Genomic DNA, 22,811 nt, shown 5'->3' with positions numbered 1-22,811 from the left:
ATTTTTTAGAGTTAGTTCTCAGTCTCAAGAGCTTGCTTAAGAGTGAAATTTTTTCCCTGTTTTTGTACAACAGAGCTTTTTCAGAAATGTCATGTGGTTTCCTAGATTTTTGTTTACTTTCTAAATTGCCGTTTTGTAGTTTTTGAGAATACACTCATGTATCATTGTGTTTAATAGAAGGAAATTGATCTTCCAGATGTTCATGATGAAGTATTTTATGAAAGATTAACATACTCAATTGCTGTAATGGGCAGAAATAAGGGAAGGTAATGCTGCAGAGAAGGCAAAATGGATTAAGTGAGGGAAGAACAAAAGAAAGATCAGCATGAGAGAGAAATCTGTTCTGTTTATGGGAACCAAGCTTCTGAATATTATGAGAGTTATCTGTAGATACCATACTTTGGCAATAGAAGTACACAGGCTTCATATATGTCCTATGCTCAGTTTTAGGATTAAACATGCTAAATTTTTGTCTGCTTTGATCTCAGTGGGAGTCTTCCTTTTTCAGTAGAATCTGGTTTTGGGACTGTGATGAGAGAAGCAGTCTCATTTTAAAGCACTCACAGGAGATGAATTTAAACCAATTCAGTTCAGTGGCCATAGGTATGATGTTTTAAATCCATATGTAAATGTGTTCATGTAGCACCTGTTTTTATAGCCTAAATTCTATTGTATCTCTAAAATCACCAGCTTAGAAATGTTTTATGCAACATTATATTCCTAACTACCAAGGTACAGACTGAACTGCGGGAACTTCAGTGAAATACCAACAGTTTAACTAGTTGTGCCAGTAGCTATTATAAGCTTGGTCTGGGTTTCTTTCTAAGTAACTAAACTATGATATTCATACATTAAATGTATAATTTATAAGTAAATGTAGAAGTATTGTAGACTTGTAGAAGCATATTAACTTTAATTAGCTAATAAGAGCATTTTTCTCTTTGGTATTTGTGCAAATTAATTTACTATTTAATTCATTTAATCCAAGCTATTTATTGTTTAATGTTTTCTATTTCTAAGGGCAAAATGTTAAAATCTTTAGGGAAAACACTCATTCACTTCACTCAGAGTTTTTCTTGGATGAATGCCTTGAGATTTGCCCCTAAAAGCCACTGAATCTATACCTACATCAAGCTTTAACAAATATTTCTCTGTTGCATTAATGAGCTGCCTCTTTACAGTCTGAATGTATTCCCTTTGCAGTCTACAGTGCTTGTCTATCAAAATATTTTTTCATTGTGAACATTCTTTGCTATGTTTCATTTGCTTTATTGTAATTCAGTTTTAATTTAAAATTGGAGTGTGACATATGAATAGGTTTCACTTAGTCCCAGTGTTCTGGCTCCTATAGTTGCTTATGCTTGAATACCTGTGCTAATACATAAGAACAACAGGTAAAGTTTATAGTCGTATTTTCTGTGATATACCTTCAAGCTTTCCTGACTCAGGAAAAGGCATCTGGGAGAAACACATCGTGAGATCTGAAGATTTGCTTGACAGAAGATTTTCTATTGTGAATTGTTCTTTAGGGTTGTTTCAAATTTGTTAATGTCCATGGCAATAAAAATACACAGAAGCAAGAATCAGTCCTACCTATGAGCTTTTTGACAATAACATCATATAGAGCAATTCATGTGCATATTCTGTGTCCCATTGTAATTTCCATGACAGTTTTCCAGAGGCCAAATGAAGACAGTTTTTCTTCATGAAAATATAACCAAAAAAGATTGCTTTAAAAGGAAGAGCTTAAAAGCTCCCCAGGCTGCATTCCTTCTTTATAGAACCTCTCCTGATTAGGAGCTGCAATATAGCATTTCATATTGCACCTCTAGTTACAGATAGACTTTCTGAGCCATGCAGACAGATGCCTCTTGAAAAATAGTGCTTCTCTTCTTGGGGAGATGCTAGCAAGAGTATACCTGAGTTCAGTAGTGCACCTACAGCTGACCACACAGTCCCAAATGCATCCAAGGGTATAATCCAGAGGCAGGTTATCTCAGAAATGCATTGCTGACTTCTTTTTTTGCTAAGAAGCAATTTTCACTTGATTTCTTAATAAGAAGGGAGTTGTGTGCCAGGGCTTAAAGACACACAATTTAAGATGCTGGCATTTTGGTAGCTCTCTTTCAGATAAGATCAATCACCTGAAAATCTCAGTTGCTGCTTCTGTGAAATTGAACACCTGATGTAGATCTGTTACTGTGAGCTTTCTTGCTCCTTACTTTTGAACAGCTTCATTTTTATCATCAAAATCATCATTGCTTTCCTTACTTGATGCTTAAGATGACTTAAGATGCTGCTTGTCACCCCAAGTCAATAATGGTCATCCAGTCTTTTAGAAGGAGCTCTTTTGGAATGTAAATCTGTTCTGAAAATCTAGCATTTCCTTCATTTGACAATCCCAATGTGCTTTCTCTTGCCTCTCCATCCTCTGTGCCAAGTATGTTTCTCTATGCATTTAAACTGTGTGCTTTGCTTAAAGCCTGCACACATCTTGCCTCTATTGCGTTGACCCTGCTGTGAAAAATTGCTTTGCTCTCCTTCAAATGACTGGTCACTGCACCTGTCACTTGCATTCCTTGATGAATAAATGCATATGGCTCAGTTGCACGGTATGTACTTTGCTTCTGTATGGAATGTAGTCCAGTCCACTGACTGAAGCAGGCTTCTGAAAGAGAAGCATTTGAGATAGTTGAGTGTGATGAAATAAAATAATAAAAAAATAGGTATGCAAGATGCAATCCTCTTTTACTTCTATTTCTTTTTCCAAGTATTTAGAGCATAAACTGTGTAATTCCTTCTCAACAATATAATTTCCAGTAACTTACTGAAAAAATACAAATAAAATGTCAGTTCCCTTGGGAGCCATTAGCCTCGAGCAAATTCATGATGCAGTGGGAAGAAGAACATTCTGTGAAAGCTGGTATGTGAAATGCATCAAATTCAAACATACATGCTTCTGAGATTCAAAACATATTCTAATGAAGTATATGATTTGGAGGGCAGCAGTATTTTTAATTTATATCTTATACATGCTTTACTATTACTTATGCTATCATGCACCTACTCATAACTTAATAACTGATTTTTTTAATATCAAAGAAATATAGGAAATCTTTACTCATTTCCATCCAGTATAGCGCTTCATGCCCGGCTGTAGTGGAGAGAGGCATGTTGTACTTCTGTGTTTGGCTGACCTTGGGAGTTGTGTTAAACCTGAAGGCTGTTCTGATGAAGTTAAGAGTCTCCAAGGGACTGAAACATGCACTCTCTTCACATATTTTTAGACGTTCTTTCCAAACCTGTACCAAATATGTCTTCTTTCCTTGGAGAACTCATTCTAACACATCCTAACAGCACAGGGTTTGGACAAGTTGCAGTAATGACAGATATTAACACTCTGACTTAAAAAGCTCCTACCCAGAGTTCCTTTTGATTTTTGTATGTATTCATACAAGGATTTTATCTGTATATAAACATATAAAATGTGCAAGTGTCCTGTTAACATAAGATGTAAAGCTTCAGCAGTTTCTATGTTGTGAAATTTAGAGGTTAGGCAGATCTGACTTAACAATGCTGCTAGGACTTTTTAAAAGCAATCCTGAAGTTGGGAATTACATCAGATGATATGACTACATTAATCTTACTGTGTAATCATAACATTGTCAGTTTATCTTGATGATCTAAGTTCTTAACTTTCTTACTTCAGAGTAGCATGAAGGGGTTTATGTTTCAATGTCTGTCTGTTGCAGCAGAATCTGGCCTGCACAGCATGTGCTCAGCAAGCTTGATTTATAGACACTTTTCTAGTGTCTATAAATCGACTATAGACACAACTGGAAGCAAATTTATAGATCTCACTTAAGCTCAAGTATAAAAAAATATGTTGGAGACCTCCTTTTGCTTGAGGTTTTTATGCCCTACTGAATATTTCTCTCATCCCCTGGGATTTCAAAGTAGACTACTTGCATGGTTAAAGTAATGACTGTCTTTTCTAATTTTCACATCTGTTTCAGTTACCACTTTAATTTTAAGCACTACCACTGAGGTGCAGATTTGCTTGACTTTCTCATAATTACCTGTAAATGCAGTGGTCAGTACTGTAGCTGTCCATTTTAAGAGGCATTCCTGTTGCCCATGGATAAAGCAAAGACACTGACACACTGATAGTACTGCTGTCATTAGTAGCTGTGAGCTCCCTTGCTGCCTCAGGTCTCTTATTTGCTCATTTTTGACACCTTGGTGAACAGCAGAAGTCAGTCAGAATAAACCTTTGAATAATATACAGTATCAGAAGCCAGCTTATTTGAATTTGGGAGATATTTTGCATTGTAGGTTTAAATTTTCTGCTTAAAATAGATTAGAAAGAAGGGGGTTGTGAATCTCTGAGCCAAGAGCAAAGGCAGAAAATCTTCTCTTGGAAAGGAACATTTTTATGCAGTTGTGAAACTGTGAGCCAGTGCAACGCAATAACTGTTCTGACAGAATATGAACTCGGGAAGGTTTTGGTGTATGATGCATCCCTCTGAGTCACATTAGTCCAGTGCACACCGCTATTGCTGACGTGATGCACAAGTGTTTCTCATCTTCTTATCCTCAAGCACAGTGATTCTGGAGAGCATCTAAGTGCTTTTAACTCGTCGTGTTCCAGAATCAAATTCCCACCTGAGTACATATGTTTGATAAATGATATACTCTGCGTATCCCAAAAGCATGTCCTGTAATGCTTCACTGAAACTCCATGATGGGTGCAATCATTTTGTATGCAGAATATGTTGAAACTGATAGTAAAAAAGTGTGGCCTGGGGAGTTCTGTCATTTGTAATCTTAGACATTAAACACCAACACTGAGATTTTTCTAGTTTGCCTATTAAAATTAATTTAGATAACCGTGTCCCTTTTATGACTTTAAAAACTGGTTTCACTGTCTTAAAAAAAATTAAAAAATCATTGTCAAGGAAAACCACTCGGTATAATAATACTTTGGTGTTTCTATTTTGCAATGAGTGTGAAATGTAAGCTAATATGAGCAGTAAAGAGTTGCTGCTATGCAAAGCTTTATTTTTGTATGTTCTTTTTTTTATTAAAATTTGTGTAAAAGTTTTACGAGGCAGTTGCACAGCAATGAATGTTCCCACAGACTTTTTTGTCAGTTTGATCACATTTGAAAGGTCCAAATTATTACAACCTAAAGCATAGAATATGTTTCAATACACTGTAAATTCTGCTTTTCTGCTTTATAAATAGTTTTAGAGTTTTAAATAAATGTTAATCTCACCGAAGTTAATGACTTCTAAACCATGAATATTATCCTCTAAGCAATATTTTCTCCCAGTTAGCTTGGGGTTTGGCTCTATGAAAGGCATCTCAGTAAATCCTGAAGCATCTAGCATTTAAAGTATGAAGCAAAATAGCTGAAGGATTTTTATTTCCTTTGTGAAATCCTACAATCCCATTCATTGTGAAGATTTTCCAAACCAAAATACATGATAACTGATAAAGACAAATGCTGGTTTATGTTGTTGTTGGAAAGAGACTTTCTGTTAGTCTAAAGTACCGTGTTTTTGGGAGGCCTGTCCTATAGACTGAGAAATATAATTACTTACTGAAGTTTGTGAGACCTGAGCATTTTTGTGACCATTCATGAGATGCTCAGCACAGTGTCACATTCCAAATGAGTATGGACCTACTCAACTAGTAGGTCTGAGACTTTTGTAACTAAAAGAGAGTCTAAACTAATCTACAGATGGGGTCAAATTAATTTTTTCACATTTATTTTAAATCAAAGGTCAAATGATCCTGGCCACACTTTACAGACATGTTTCAAACCAGGATATATTAAATATACAGTAAGAAAATATTAAAGTACTTTGTTTTAAAAAACTTTTTTTATTCTGAAGAAGTTTTAATTAAATAGGTTGCTCAGCAACATCTGGACAAGCTGTTGTGCAAATTTCTCCCTCATGCATACTATAGCAGTCAGATGAATTATAGAGTTATGGAGAAGGGGAAAAAAAACCCCACCAATCGCACGCGAAGACTGGCCATTATTATATTATAATTCAAACATTAAAATTATTACTTTTCACTTTTCCTATTAGCCTTCAGAAGCACATGGATTTACCAAAACAACAACAACAACAAAAACCAGAACAAACCAACCAACCAACAAAAAAAAAACCAGAAGAAGAAAAAATTTGCTCTTTTTCATGTCTCCTGCATGTCATTGCATGTATGTAGCTTTTATTTGCCCATTATTAAGGTTAGAGGACAAAAAAAGTATGTGAGGTTTTGATTTCAAGCATGCTTTGATTTACTGGTTAGTTAATTGATTTCTAATTGAGTTGAGAGAGAGCAAAGTAAAAACTGGGAATAGCTTTAAACTGAAAAGTTTAGAGTTCATAGCTGAAAGCTGATAGATAAGTATCCTCCCTCTGTAGGTAGAGGTAAAGGGAAATGTAATACAAATCAAAAAATTGGTTACATAGATACTTCAAATAAAAAAAAAATTGATGTGAAGGTCAGTGTCTAGATAATATATATTTCTAGGGTGTGCTGGACCCTGCAGCAAAACACAGTCAAGTTTTGGATTAATGAGAGCTAAACCTGAGCTTTTGTGCTGTTTCTGTCTCCCTTTATCCTGGGTTTTTATCAGATATTCCATTTATTCTGTCAAACAAAACTTCTTGCCCATCATCTGTCTCACAAAATGTACCTTAAGCTGCATTAAAAATAATAGAAAAGCCCTGACAAATAGCAAACAATCCTTGAACTCTATCTTGCAAAACTATCTTGCCAAGTGCATCTTCCAACCCAACACCTTTTAACAGATGTGCTAAGACTGCACAGTTTTGCATGTTTTCATATTCTGCTTATGAGTAGTATATCTTCCTTTACCATGAAGTTATAGAGACTAGGTTAATGTGCTATGAAAATGTAAAATAATTTGGATGAATAACAAAACATGAATTTAATTCAGAAACCCTTAGGGGTATATTCTCATTTCAGTGGGAAGCAGTTTATCCTTAATGAAAGGCTTATGCATAGCTGTCTGTGCACTGAGATGAGAATACACTCAAAACTACTTAAACTGAAGAGCTACGAATAATCTATTTAGAGTTTTTGTAGTCAGAAGAGAGGGAATTCTTTAAGTAACTAGTTAACCCTTATTTGCATAAGAAAATTAGCTGAAATTCAAGTCTTGGAGGAAAATTCAAAGGGCTTTGTCACCTCTATTACATGCTATCTGATCAAATTGTACATGAAGGCAAATGGCCTGATTTTTTTTTCTATTTAAATCTTGCTAAGCACATTTTATAAAATTGATTATTTTTTTCCTAAAATCTTGTTAGTAAAGAAAATTGTTTCAAATAGCATTCTTTTTCTGAACGAAATTGATCATGATTACATTGCAAAAAGATGTTTACCAAATGTTGATCTTTGTTCTTTTAAATGCAAATGACCAGTGTTCTTTTAAATGCAAATTGCTAATTCTATCTTATTTTACTTAGGCTTGTCCTCATAATGAGTTTATTTATTCTTACTGTCAGGGTAGTACCTTTGGTTTAGACTTAAACAGTTTCTTACCTCCAAAGGAGCACCACATTACATTCCCTTGGATTTGCATCGCTGTAGTTACAACCACATCTCACCTCTTTGATTCTCAGAAGGACACTGAGTTTTGGTTCTGTCTGTGTTCAAAATGTAGTTTCAGAGCAAAAGGAAAATGCTAGGTTGAGATAATAGTGGAGGTAGTAGAGGAGAACAGGTTTACAAAATAAGAACATGTGCCAGAAATAACTGCTGGCAGCTCTGGAGAAAATGATTTTGAAATGTCATGTAGGAGCATCAGTACTTTAACAGGTGGTTATTGCTTGTGCCCACGTGCAGTGTTTAAAATAACTGCAGCGTGTGCACTGAAGTTTTGTACGCATTAGATTGATCAGGAGAGTGATTTGATGACTTTGGTTGGTTGCAGTTTAAACCAGACTAGGCAGGTCTTATCTGTTTTATATTCAGCTGCATAAGACGATGCTGCATGACTTTTGAGGTAACGGTTAAATGCAGTCCACTTTTATTGTTGCATGAAGTGTACAGTGTTAAAGATACAGATTTTTAAACTTTTTTTTTTTTACTATTTGTTGATTAATAATAGCTAAATAGATGTAACTACTTTTACAATTTTACCTGACAATAGAATTTTATTTTTTTCTATCTTGAGATCATAGGCAAATAATATATTTCAGTTCAGTTGATGTTGATTTCAGAAGAATTAGGAAGAATGCTCAGCATTTTAAGAAATCCTCTGGTTTCGTGCATGGGAAAATACTGCTGACTTCAGATAAGTCTTACTTCAGTTACTCTAAAAGGTTGTTGCTGAGAATAATAATTTTAATAGCCATATTGGCTTTTGAATCAAATATAGGATAGCTGTTGAAGTTATGCATTTTTTTTTCTGCTTATTTAGGCAGTGGACACTCAATTTAAATATGTGCTTAAATGCAGTCATGCAGTTTAAAATATCACATGCTTTTTACAGGAATTTACTTAATTTGATTTTTTTTTTCCTTTTTTGAGAGGAAGGTGCTAGTATAAAAATAACAGCAAAAAATGGAGAAGTGAAGTGAACCCTTTCTGACTATAAAGTAGGATCCAGGATTTTGAGTACTTGCTTGAAAGGTGCAAATGACAGTCCATAGAGAACAAAATCCTCTATGCTGAGATTGCCTCTAAGCTGTTGGGGATGCTTCTGACAGCTTAATTGTGCTCATGTTGTCATTAGCTCTTGAAATACAAAGCGGTAAGGCACATGGCTGTAGAGAGTGGAGCTATGAAGAGCTTCAGCCCTGGATCTGTACCCTCTGAATCAACACTCTAGAAAGATTCAATTTAAATGCTAAACTATACTGGAGTACAGATGGAAACCAGACCACGTGGATCATCCCACTGACTTCAGTTTTGCTTCGAAGGAGGGCACTTGCAAGTTCTTAGAAGTGACCTGAGCTGCCGTATCCGAAATGATTCCTGAGCCATAATGATTTGGCTGTGTCACTCAAAACACAGACTTCCTTGCAACTTGACACCATCCCCTCTCTTGTTGTTTTATATCCAGATAAGTCAGACATGAGGCAGAAAATACATTATTTTTATAAATGTTTTTGTGAGGACTCTCAAACTAGAGAAGTCTCTAAAGGCTAATCCTGGGTGATTGCAGTAGACTATAAAGCACCCCTACATGAATTGTGGTTCAATTCTCAAATAGACATGCATGAAACTAACTGATACCTGTGACACAGATCAGGAGTTACTGTCTGTTTCAAACTTGTTTTAAACTATTCCATGATCTATTTTGAATTCTCTTTTCCCTTCCTCACTATTTTAATTTCATTGGTAACCAAAATTTGTGGACTAAGCTTCCAACTTTGCTTTCACTGTAAGCATGCCTCACTGCAGTTTTTTCTTGGCTAGGACACAATGAACTTAGTCTGCTGTCTTCAAGCCTTAAAGTAGATATTTTCTTTATTAGCTGTAACTGCTAAAATACATGATTACTTTTCTTTGATGCCCTCTATTCTGTCAGGCAGGAACAAACAGAACCACACTCAAAAGGGAAGAGGACAGCTCTTCTAGAAAAGTTAACTGTTTGATTTGGTTTGGTTTGTTTTTTTAAATGAGTGTTGATATAGTGAGGGGACACATGACGGTACTGAAAAGTATCGCAACTAGTGCAAAATATGTGTATTCGAGCTGTAATTGTTTTTGAGATGTTGATAATATGGCAGATAAAATCGTGGGAGGTAACCAGATTTCTCTGCAAAAGAATGTGTGGAAATGGGTACCACACTGATTTGCACGGAATATTGGGCAGCAGTAGAGCAAGATGAGTAAATGGTATCTATGTGTATATGGCTATGCTGTGAGAAAAATACCCCACCTTGCTCCTTCTTCTCTGAGTCTCCCAAGGTCATGCTGCTTTCATATAGGATCATGCCAAAGGCATTAGCTGTCCACAGTTGTTGCCATCCTGGGTTTGGCTTAAAGCAAGGACTGTAGTCAAAGCTAAAGGCAGGATGACTTGCTAATTTTTTCCTGAAGATACAGACCTGCTGTATTGTGCATGCTTGAAATAGTTTGGAAGTGCTCAAAGTAGAAATAAATATGACTTTTTACTCAGTTAGGGAAGCCATTTAAAATCCAGGGGATGAATGGCAACTAGCCGGAAAAAAGGACTTAACAAGCTGTAGAGCAAAGGCCAGTATCAAAGAAATGATTAGAAGCAGCTCGAAGGTAGCAAGCAATAGATTTCTTTAGCCAGCAAAACTGACTACCAGGAGGCACTTGGACTTCATTGATTTTGTCCAGATTCAGAAACAGGTCACACCTGCTTCTACCATCCTGCTCTTGGATAGATCAGTGGTCTCGCAGTTGTACATGCTAATGGGTCACCTGTGTTAAGGGACAAGAGGGATTTTTTCTGAAAAAGGCCAGACTCAGCACCTAAAAAAATCCCAACATCTCCATTGCAGCAGTACCTGGGAACAGGAAGCATTAATGTTTATTTTTTAACTGTCTTGAAACTTGAATATGTAGCCAAAGTACTCTGTGTTTTCTCAGGGCTCATAATTCAGGGAGGAAAGATGATCCTTGCTGGTATCTGGAAACAGCAGGGTGCCCTGTGTCAGCAGACTGCTTTTTGATATCACAAAGTAGTGGGATGCAGCTGGGAACTCTGAGCATTTGGGGAAGGACCCATAGATTCAAGTGAATCAGGTCTTTTTTCTCTTTATTTGCCAAAATGTGTCTCTTTCAGGAATAGAACAGAAGCAATTTGTTTGATAACCGGCTGGTAGCTGAGCCACAGCGCCCCTTTCAGTGGGGAGAACTGACCCACTGTGGTAACTCTGAGGTTTCTGGTTTTGTGCTTCAGTAACACAACGAATTGGAGAGGAGCTGCCTTGGGCTACTGGCCTGCAAAAAAGAAACTCATGTTTGAGTTAATGGGACACCTAATGATTCTGGGGTGGTTTTTTTGTGACTTTTTTTTTTCCTAGTACATCTCTAATGCGTTTCTTCTAGAGGTATAGTTACAGGATATGTTACGCTTGCTCAGTGTTTAAGATCAGTTTTCAGTCTGTGATTTTGAAGTTAGTCTCTTATAATTTAGGTCAGTGAATGGAGTGTATATACATTGAACTAACAGCTTTCTGAGCTTCAGTTGATACTACTAACAGGATTTTCTAATGTTTGTTTAAATATTTCGGAGGAAGGGAGTGGAAGAAGAGCAGTGAAATAGTCAATGTATGTGTGGTCTTAAGTGAAACAATATAAATGGTAATTTTATCATCTTTTGGAACAAAATGGATGTTTACTATTTGAATGTTATGAAGTATTTGTTACTTAAATCATCTCTAGTAGGAAGCTCCTAGAATAAATAGGAAAAGCTTCCAGTAACGTTCAGATTCCTGTTTACTTTTGTGAATCAAGCATTAAATCATAATTTAATGTCTTTAATTACAAATGCAAAGAACTTTTATTTTTTCCTATGTAATGGGAAGAAAAGCTTATGGAGTCAATTGACATTGGTGAGAAACTTACACTGCTGCTGGAAAAGTAAATGTATCCTTTTGTCTGGTCAGATAGATTTATAACCATATAAAGTCTATTGACCTGCTGAATGCTTAAACATCTTACAAATGACGATCCGTTGTCTTTAACTGAAATCAGTGATCTATTCCATAGAAATGCCTTTTTTAGCTAAAATAAAACATAGGAAGACATCTATCATCTGCAACATTTGTGAGGAAAATAAATGGTCTGCTGCTTATTAAAGAAATCATTGCTATCACCATACCTGACTTTATTTAAAATTAACAGCAACCATCTAATAATAAATGTTGTCTCTTTCAGAAACCTGCAGGAATGCTTGTGCTTTGTCCAATGTTCAGAAAATTCAAGCTCTATCAGAACAAGGAAAAAATAAGGTTTTTTATTGAAATAGATTTTTGATGGGGGTGCCCTTGCTGGCACTTGCATCCCACCTAAACTGATCCCACCTTTGACTGCTTGTGTGGTCTTGGTGATGGAGGCAAAGAGTAAAAAAATAAGTAGAAGGGACATAAGAGAGTGGAGGCATTAGAAGATACGGGGTAACTAATAAAAATGGGGCATGAAGGAGTACAGGAATGCCAGAGTCTCTGGTCAACATGAATTAGTATCGTGTAGGCTGTCACACAAAATTTGTCTGTAGAGCTGTCTTTTTCAAAACTAATAATGAAGTCCACTGCAGAAAGGGTAAAAGAAGTGGAACTAGTGAAAAAACTTTGAGAATTTTTTTGACAAAAAAAGAGAAAAGTAACATTTTTCTAAAATTTCCAGCCATTATCAAGCACAGATGGCTGTTTCCAAATGGTTTGCCTCTGAAATATTGCCTACTTCTATGCCAGCTGAATTTTTCAAATATTTTCTAAGTTCAGAGCAGATTGCAGTGATTGAAATGGAAGGTAAGAAGACATAGCTAGCCTCTGTAATGTCTATTTCTAGAAAAAACTGGCAACATGTCAGTCACACAGAGATGGAAATAGACGTTACTGATCCTTTACCGACACCTGGTCAGTAACGCAAATGAGCAGCTCCAGTTCCTGAACTAGACTGAAATAAACTCTACAAAATCTGGGTTTTTTAGGGTTTTTAGGTTGGTTTTTTTTTTTTTTTTTTGCTTTCACAATGTTACTAGTGTCTTACAAAAACCCATATTGCATAAATCGTACCCAAGAGGTCCTCATACAACCTCATCTCCATTAGGACTGTGAAAATACTGCATCTGGGTCTATGTATAAGTTATATTGATTCTCTTGTCATTCGTGACCTGATTTGGAAAACCTTTTCAGGTCTGCATCGCAAATAGTTTGGCACATATGGTTCTCCTCCCTCATGTCTTAGTCATATGTGCACACATGCTGTGTGGTGATAATATCAAATGATTAATATCTTTTGTTTTCTGTTTGAATGGCAGCTTGGTTTTTATTTTCTTTAATGTGCAGAGATTAACCATTTCTGTGGCATTAAAAGAGCACGTTAAAATCTCAGACAAAGTCCAGTAGGGCACTAGGACTTCTGAGCTGAAGCAATAGAGACTGCTGTGAAGTGATTGGTGTTGAAGACAATCAAGAAGCTGGGGAGCAGGTCAGTTCTTCCATGAAGGCCTTGCTGGCTATGAGAGAAGATGGAAGTACTGAGACACCGGTTAGCAGGACCAGTGGTACCCAAGTCAGGGTTTCTAGCAGGGAAGCCCTGACCTGTAGAAGATATCTTCCCAAGGGAACACATACTGAATAAGAAAGAAACTTCAGGAACTAGAAGGATGACTGGGGTGGATGAATGGATTTTCGGAGCTGTTATCTCTGATTCTGTCAAGGTGATGGTGTGTCATAACAGTTAAGTAAACTTTTAGGTAGTTGGTTGCTAGACTTGAAAATGTATTGAAGTTTACAGGAGCACTAAAAACTCTCAGCTGCTTTGGAACATAATGGTGCATGCATTGCTTTTGGCATTTCCAAACATTTGAATGACTTTGCCATCTTCACATTTTAACAAAGGGGTATTTTTGAGTATAATACCTATTAAAACAAAACCAAAAAACCTTACCAGTCTATTGCACTTAGTGGATTCAATGTAAGCTAGAACATCTTGTTGCTATGAAAATCTGCGAGCACTTCATATAGTTTGAACAACCTCAATTGCCAAGTGATGCAAAGCAGATGAGGCCCAGCATGATTATAGGATCTCAGACTGAGATGCTGGAGTGATTATAAAAAAGAACTTTTCAGACCTACTGAACATAAAAGACTGCAAGGCAATAAATACCAATCCACAAAGACAACTCTTGGGCCTTTAAGACAGACAAATGGACACATACCTTTCTGGCTGAAATATGTAAAACATTCTGCTGCAGGACTGAGGAAAGATGTTTAGATTACATTTGCAGTCTTAGACATGAAAAACAGATTGCAGCCCAAAACCAGAGGCATGCATTTTTGGGGGAAGTATTTATCAGTTAATGATGAACAGAAGGAGCAGACTGATTAAAAGACAAGAAAGAACGGACTGACTCTGCTCGAGGGAGAACAAACATGGTTAACAATTCCAGACAGACTCTCCTCAAGAAGGGGATGTTTTCAGCTGAAAGCAGACTTAAAAAGAAAAGAAAAGGCATGTGAAGATTTAAGTCCACTCTGGCACATGGGAGGATGGAAGAATAAAATCTGACTCCTGAAATGTTTCTGAATGTAATGTGAGTAAATGTAATAGGCAGATAAGAAAAATTATGATGAAATAATATGTATTGAATTGATGATCATAAACCTGTTGGCATGTCTGGTTCTTTGGTATTCAGCAGAGAAATACTTCTTCCTCTACCCTAGCCCAAGCATTAACTATGTGGACTGAGTATTCAGCTTTCATGATGAAATGAAACCTCCGTCTTGTGAGTTGCAAAAGGGTGGGGTGGGGAGGGGAAGACCTCACAGTTTTTATACCAGTAAAGGGACAGCGAGAACAAATTCAGAGCCTGGTTGTAAAATAGATCTCTTAATTGAATGAAGCTGTTGTTCTGACTAACAATGTGCTATCTACATCCCTACATGGGGACTGGGAGGGTGGATTCTCAGAGACTTCAGGTACTCTGATCATGTGTATGCCATTCCTGAGCAAACCACGTGCTCTGTGTTGCTGTGGTAAAACACATTGTGGAACACATGGTGATGTCTGAACTATGTGTTTGGAGCAGGAGTTGTGCATGTGAGACATGGTCTGCTTTTGCTTTCCTCCTTTGTTGAGTAGTCCTACCCATCACAACCCAAACCTCTGGGCAACTCTTGGTTGTAAGGATTTTTCACATGGTTTGCTGTGGAAGAGGGAACTTCGGCAGCCTTCTTAAGGAGATAAAAGTCATGTGTCAGGTTCTATTCAAATGAAGACATTTAAATAGCTATTACAGAGGACACTTCTGTTCCTGTGGTGTCTTGCAGGGCAGGAAGAAAAGTAAATGTCTTCCTTTGCTTGTCTTTCTATGCAGTGATGAAACCTATTTCCTTTCCTAAATCTGAAACTTTAAAGGCCAATGTTTCAAGAAACACGTGAATATTGTAATGGAAATAGTAGTCCTTCCCTTTATTTCCATCATTGTGATTTCTTTTTACATTTCTCTGAAGGAACATAAGGGTAAAGGCAAGGGAAGCTGCTTGTTGGTTCTCATTTGACTTCATTTGGACTGGCCACAGGGTTGGCAGTTTCTGAGTTTTTTGTTTTGAGAAAACTGCTTTGCAGTCACAAAGCACTGGGTGATGCTGCTGGGGTGGCAGTATTTTGGTGTTTTAGTGGGTTTTTTTCCAATTAAAACTGTGTAAGGACATAGTTCCTTGATTTAGATGCACCTCAGAAGTGACTCTCAGATTTGCTTCTAAACCAATTGCAGTACCCTGAGAAGTACACAGCAGGACTAATCAAACTGTATGTACAGTTTGCATTCAAGTGTACAAAAACAAATGAGAAAATGCAGATTAGGTAACTATTTCATTAGATCTTTCTTATACATTTCTTATAATTTTTTTATTCTTTCTTAAAAAACAGTCAGCCCATTGGTAGAAACTGAGTGAGATGTGACTGTGTCCCATGCATTTTGATTTTATTTGGGAAAGTAAGATATATCGTGGAGGCATCAGGAGCGCACTCAGGCAGAACTGGATGCCTGAAGCTGACAGCATTCATGACTGAGACTGAGTTCAGCACTCATGGTTGAGACTGAAGTTTCACGAGTGAGGAAGAATATTTACAGTTCTTCTTGAACGGAAGTAAATTCTTTTTGGAAAAGGAAAATTCTCCAATACCTTTAGAGTATACCTTCTCCCATTCGCCATGAAGATTCTTAGAGAATAACAGAAGCCAGCAGTCAGTGGTGGTAATCTGCAACCCATACCTCACTAATTGCAATTTCTGCCATCTGCTGTTTGCATGCTAGTGGCTTGGTAAACTGAGTACCTGTGGAACTGTAATTTGTAAGTCTTGCTTAAAGTAATAATTTAAGTTAAGATTTAGTTAATCATTTAGTTAAGATTTTAGGCTTCTTTAAGGATTGCTGTTGTGGTTGACAGTGTAAAATTCTGTTTCATAATACCATTTCTTTGGGTTGAGACATTAGTCAATTTAGGATCATAGAATCATTTAGGTTGGAAAAAACCCTTTAAGGTCATGAATTCCAACTCTTAACCTAACACTGCCAAATTAATTCATTAACCATGTCCCTAAGCACCACATCTATCTGTCTTTTAAATATCTCCAACAGTGATGACTCCATTAATGCCCTGGGCAGCCTGTTCCAGTGCCAGACATTTGGTGAATAAACTTCTCCTAATACCCAAACTAAACCTCTCCTGGTGCAACTTGAGGCCATTTCCTCTCATCCTATCTCTTATTATGTGGGAGAAGATACTGACTCCCACCTCGATAGAACCTCCTTTCAGGCAGTTGTAGACAGCAATAAGCTCTCCCCTGGTTGTGTAGCAGGTCCTTGACCATTTCCCCTCCGATTTTGGAGGCTTCATTCTGCTCCTTGGCCCTGTCTTCCAGCTCAGAGAGTTGCGTACCTGGAGAAAAGTTGTCTTACTGTTAAAGACTGAGGCAAAGGCAGCATTAGGTGCCTCAGCCTTTTCCTCATTCTTTGTCACTGTGTTTCTCTCTGCATCCCTTAAACGATGGAGATTCTCCTTAGCCTCCTTTTTTTTTTTTTGTTAATGTATTTATAGGAATATTTTATTGTCTTTTACATAAGTAGTCAAATGAACTTCTAGTTGGGCTCTGGCACTTCTGATTTTCTCCCCATATAATCTCAACACATCTTTGTAGTCCACTGGAGTTGCGTGTCCCTTCTTCATTGCTGCCTACCCGAAGAATCAATAGTAGATAGTAATCTCAAGGGTAGGAAAACTTTCTCTTCACGTCTTTAAGCTAGTCCCCATGGAGGCAGCAGGCTTCCCCTAAGATGTGGGTCCAGTATGCCCCAGTGACTGAGGACAATAAACAAAGATTAAAAAATGGTAAACATTAAGCTTTCAGTTTCAGAAGCCACTAAGTCAAGATAGCTGTAGAGATTCTAAAAAATGTCCTGCCACTCGTGTGTGACTATTAACAGTTGAATGAAGAGGTTTAACTTGTAGAGGTTTAGCTGCAGCAGTTCTGTATTTTAGTTTTGCAATTCTTCCTTAAACTTTAACTAAGTTGTTGATAGCTATCTGTTTTTTCTTCTAGACACTGAGTTACTAAAAACATGCAATGAGCTGTAGATGTGACAGGAGTTTTCTCTTCAAGACTTCTCAGTAACCAGGAAATTACCAGGGTCCTGAAGATCATAGTAAAATGAGTCTTTTTTTCCCTCTCTCAATCTTCAAATAATTTTCACTAGAGAGCAAAATGTACTAAGTATCTCATCACAGGCACCTTTCCTTAAAGGATCAAGTATATCTGATATCACTCCAATATTTCAAACCTGAGACAAGAAATGTGAGAAATTACTGAATAAATTAGCATTTTATCTGTTCTTTTCCCCCATCATTTTCATAAAAATAAGACAGCTGGATGATATGAAGTAACACACAGTGTAAATATCAAAGGCTTCAAGGACACATCAAAACCTCTTGTAGATCTTAAACTGGTGGTGTCAACAATAGAGGTACAAAGGGGGCACGAAAGGAAGATAGTTTCTCAGTGGCACTTTCAGTATCATATTTAAGAGAATTATCACAGGCCCTGTATTCAACCCTTACTTTTACTGAAAATGAATTGAGATTCAGAGTTGCTGTGTGTGGCCAATGGAAGTTTTTTGAGTTTTAAATAGAGTATGTGCCAAAGAAAGTATAACTGAAGACCAAGATGCACCATTCTTCGGGAGACTCTTCGGTATGGACCAAGAAGCAAGACTTTTGGTGGCTGATGTGAACTGCCCTGTGTACTGTGCAAATCTTGGAACATACTACCTTTTCTTCAGGTTCTCTTACTAAGGGAACTGCTTGGATTGCTCTAAGCAGGAGTCTGTGTGAACTAATATGTATGCAGTCTGGACACTGAGAGGCCAAAGGCTGTGCAGCGGAACAGAAAGGGAAATAATTTGTCTATGTATATAGGCATTGTCATGTGTGTTGGGGCCAGCAACTCAAGTCTTTCCCAGGTAGGGTGCTTCTCAGCATGACTGGGAACACTGGAAATACAGTGCTTTCCATGACATAAATTCATAGGTTCTCCAGATTTGTGACAATTTTCACCCCTGAGTTACCTGTCCCCAACAGAGTAAATGTGCCATCCTGAAAGTAGCATGTACCAGGCAGAATATAGTAGAATGCTGTTTAAATTTTACAGGAATTTCATGACACTTGGCACATATTTTATACTAAGAAGTGACATAAAACCCCTCTCTTTTCAATAAAAGTGTAGTTCCAGGAGAAAATTCTTAGCCAGTTACAATGTAGAAGAAAATACTGGTATTCATGTTAACTAAGATTAGATGATATAGAAATTACTCTTCTGTGAAAATGAAAGAATGTTTAAAGATAGAAATGACGACAATGCTTCTGTCCATGGGAATGAAAATGAGCATTTGATTTGAACTCATAATTTGGGTTTGGTTGTGGGTTTTTTTCCTATCATGTTATAAAATAACCACTCTGACTCAGTCATAGTTCTTTGGAAGTTACAGACGAGATTTTAAAGCATATAATGATTTATATGAATTACAGTAAATGACGAGAACCTCCTTTAAATCTGTCGAACTTAATTTTCTGCTCTGTGGAGCACAGTGATTGAGACAGTAAAGCTGAATGGCGTTTTACACTGTGCATACTGCCAGCTGCCAAAAGCCTATGGCATTAGCTGAATCCACAGTAAACCCATGGACAACTGGTCAAGAAGATGCGATGCATAATTCTGTCTCAGCAGTGTTTCCAAGGGAACTTGAGCATCATTTTGCAGTGCCTACGATGGCAAGGCAATGGAATTCTTGATGAACAGAACTGTACCTAGCTATTTCAGGTATTGGTTTGGGTGCTGCTAAGTGGTTTAGGCATATCATACTTTCTTTGGACCTCTGTAATACCAGAATCATAATTAGGATTAGGGGTCATATTTGACTCTAGTCTAGCTATATCCAAAAGGGAGTATATAGCATGCTATCTTTTAAGCTAAATGGTTAGTAGGTATTTAGATTCTCATAGGTTAGTCTGTTGGGAAGAAATAGTGATGAGAGGATGGCCTATAACATTCAATGCATCTTTATTTGTTTGCAGAACAAATTTCATAAAACTATATCTTCCTAAATTAAAGAAGATTAGAAATAATAAAGGGAGTCTCTTTATTCTTTGTTCTAAAAATTCCCCTTAGTGCCAAGATTATGCTTGAAATGCATGCTCTGAGGTTTCTTCTGTGCTTGTATTGCAAGTGTTCCTCTAAGATTTTTTGTTTTCCATTGCCTTTTCTGGTCACATCTATGATGCTTCTGTCTTTGTCTTTTGCATATACAGTACCAACAACTTCAAAATTGCTTTTAGCCACCAGGAGAATCCCTCCTTTTGCATTACACAACAGCACCAGAGCGGCATCTGCATGGGTTAGAGCGGTAATTTCTTCTGTTTCTAAGGGATCTTAACTTCATGTTATGCTTACAGTGAGTTAAGGATTCCCACTGTGCTTCCAAAGCCATAGATTTTGTAGTCAATACCTTTGAAATGAAACTACTCTTACTATTTGTTTTTAATGTATGCCAGGTTCCTTTGAAATTGAGGACAAAATGCCAAAGACATTAATGGTATTAGATTAAACATCAAATTCATTTGTGCAGGGTAATTCATAAAATCCATCCTCCACTGTCTGGGGTTTTTTTCCTCTCCAAAATTTCTCATTTAAACATAAGATTGAAGACTCTTTATCCTTGGCATTCTGTAATTTGCACATTCTGTGACTTTTCTTTTAGTTTTTGATTATTAATGTAAGGGATATGCCATGTTTGTGCAGGGGCTGTAGGAGGGAGCTAGGATGAGTAACAGGTCTTCTTACAGCTTATCTGGGTGTTTGTCTTCTAGTTCAGGTGGCACTAGTTAAGGGTTGTGTTTCTTCATGTTTCTTGTATTGAAATATAAGAGTATTATCACTTCATAATATTTGTAGTTGTTCATTTACTTCCTTTTGTCTAGAGCAAAGGTAACTTGGAGTTTTCTTTGAAGGTAATTTAGTACCTTGCAAACGCTGTAATGAAGTTTTCAATACAATGCTCTACGTTTTCATGTGACACTGGATTGTCATCATCCACAGCCATTGGCAAGCTTCGTTGCCAAAAAGGTTTAAAAAGTTTTCAACTGCGATCTTCATTTAATCTGAGGAGAAACTTAACATATGATTCTTCATTTCCATAGATTTAAAAAAAAATTATAATTTTCCCTCATATGCTGCACTAAAATGAATTTCAGATGACAGCTGTAAGGAAGAGTTGGACATAAGTGTGACTTTTTTTTTTTTTTGATACTTTTATTAATAACAAAGCGATTTTAAAGCTCCACTGTTTAGGGATGGAAATCTTTAGGTCCATAATATGCTCTTTCCCTTTAACTGTAGTTATCACAAAATATCTGCTGTAATCAAGTATAAAGGATAATGTGGCAATGTACTTCGCAGCTTGGGTCCACAGATGTAGATGCAGTCTTGGAAAATACAGAAATCTTTTGTGTATGTATAAAAAAAAAAAGTGCTCCATATGTATGACATCTCAGTTGAAAAGTAGCCATACATGTCATATCTCATACTCACTGCATTTGTTACTCAAAGTAGAACAGACAGGTAATGTATTTCATTTTGTTTTACTGCAATCAGAAAGCAATATCATCCTTCTCATTGCACAACTAGCAGTGGAAGAATTAAGTTGTATGTAGCTTGTTCAATTCTTAGTGACAGAGCTACAAAAGAAATACATGAATAAAACATTGTTATAAATATGCTAGCATCAAAGCTACCTTCATATCATGTAGAGGTTTTTTTGTACTCTTAAAATCAACTCTATAAAAATAGTCTTTTAAAGTATTTTTTGAAAGTGGAACTTTAATCAAAAGACTGTTTTTTCTATTGTATTTTGAAGCTCTGTGTTCACCTCTTCAAGACCAAAATTTTGGCTTATGCTTAGAGTAAAATGTTATTTCTTAAAACAAATAAACAAACAAAACCAACCAACCAAACAAAAAAAACCCCTACCACAATATCTATCTGTGATAATTTACTTGTGAATTCTCTTTTTGAGTACAATGATTTCTTTGGCTGCATGGAGTGAAAAGACTTTCTCCACAAATTTGTTGAGCAGGTATATTTTTTGATATCTTGAACAGTAGGTAGAGGTGAGCTTTCTCAGCATGGTTTGAAAAAAACTTAATGTAGTGTATGCGGGAGTTCAGATCTTGTAATCTCATTTTATTTCTGCCCCAGTATCTGCTGTGTAGCTTTAGGTTTGTTGCACAATTTCTCTGTACTTCCGTTTTTCATTTTCATTCAGGTGCCTTTGCCTGAATTAGGCTGTGGTATAGCATTTTTGGTGTGGATGCTTTACGGGGTAAGTAGTACGTCTTTCAGATGGAGTAATTTCACAAGGTGGTTGTGCAGAGACTATTTTACAATGTACTAGGAACTGGACTAAATAGAACATAGCATCCATTCTAATGTGATAAAACCATCCATACTATAAAACCAAGATAATCTGTGGGTTGCTTTCCTGTTGCTATCTCTCTTTTCCAAAATTAAATTTGTACCTTTGTAAATTTATACATAACACATATAATATATACACTTGTATATATAGGTTTGTGTATATATTGTTTCCTTACACATAACTTATTTCAGTAATAATTATTATTATGCAACTGTTTTACGTTACTTCTGCTTTTTAAATTAGTTTCTGGATCTGTTGTCACAGTTGGGCAGTTAGGGTTTTGGCAGAAGAGGTGGGAGATAGTCTGATGGAGATCCACAGCCTAGTTTAGTCAAAGCAATATGTTACACAACATGTCTTTACTTTTCAAATGCCAGAGTGGGAAAGTTCACAACTGGCTGCCCTGCTTCTATACCTCTGTGAGTCAGCTGAAAAAAGTAATTATCCATTGTTCTCAGGATAGAATCATAGAATGCTTTAGGTTGGAAAAGACCTCTAAGATCATCAACTCCAAGCATTAACCCAGTATTACCAAGTCCACCACTCAACTATATCTTTATGTCTCCAGGGATGGTGACTCTGCAACTGCCCTGTTACCATATCTGACTACCCTCTCTGTGAATAAAATTTTGAAAATACCCATGGTGCATCTTGAGGCTATTTCCTCTTGTCATATTGCTTGCTACTTGAGAGAAGTGAATGACTCCCACCTGGCTACAATCTCCTTTCAGGTAGTTGTAGAGAGTGATAAGGTGTCCCCTGAGCCTCCTCGTCTCCAGGTTAAACAACTCCCAGCTCCTTCAGGCACTCCTCGTAAGACCTGTGCTCCATCCCCTTCACCAGCTTCATTGCTTGTCTTTGGACACACTCCAGCACCTCAATGTGTTTCTTGCTGTGTGGGACCCAAAACTGAACACAGGTTTCGAGGTGCAACCTCACCAGTGCTAAGTACAGAAGGGTGATCCCTGCCCTACTCCTACTGGCCACGCTATTTCGAACACAAGCCAGGATGCCACTGGCCTTCTTGGCCACCTAGGTGTGCTGCTGGATCATGTTCAGCCTCTGTCAACCAGTAACCCCAGGT

General features: G+C 37.0%; 1 protein-coding gene across 4 annotated transcripts in view; it reads left to right on the top strand.

Annotated features, from left to right (window-relative positions):
* DLGAP1 (DLG associated protein 1) overlaps nucleotides 1-22,811 on the top strand; it is a 410,602-nt gene that overhangs the window by 25,220 nt on the left and 362,571 nt on the right. The gene's annotated exons all lie outside the window — the stretch shown is intronic.

Source organism: Myiozetetes cayanensis, unplaced genomic scaffold (genome assembly GCF_022539395.1).
Source record: "Myiozetetes cayanensis isolate MyiCay16 unplaced genomic scaffold, myiCay2020 scf1, whole genome shotgun sequence".
Lineage (NCBI taxonomy): Eukaryota > Metazoa > Chordata > Aves > Passeriformes > Tyrannidae > Myiozetetes > Myiozetetes cayanensis.
The sequence above is the reverse complement of the archived record's forward strand: the minus strand, read 5'-3'. Positions and strand labels throughout refer to the sequence as shown.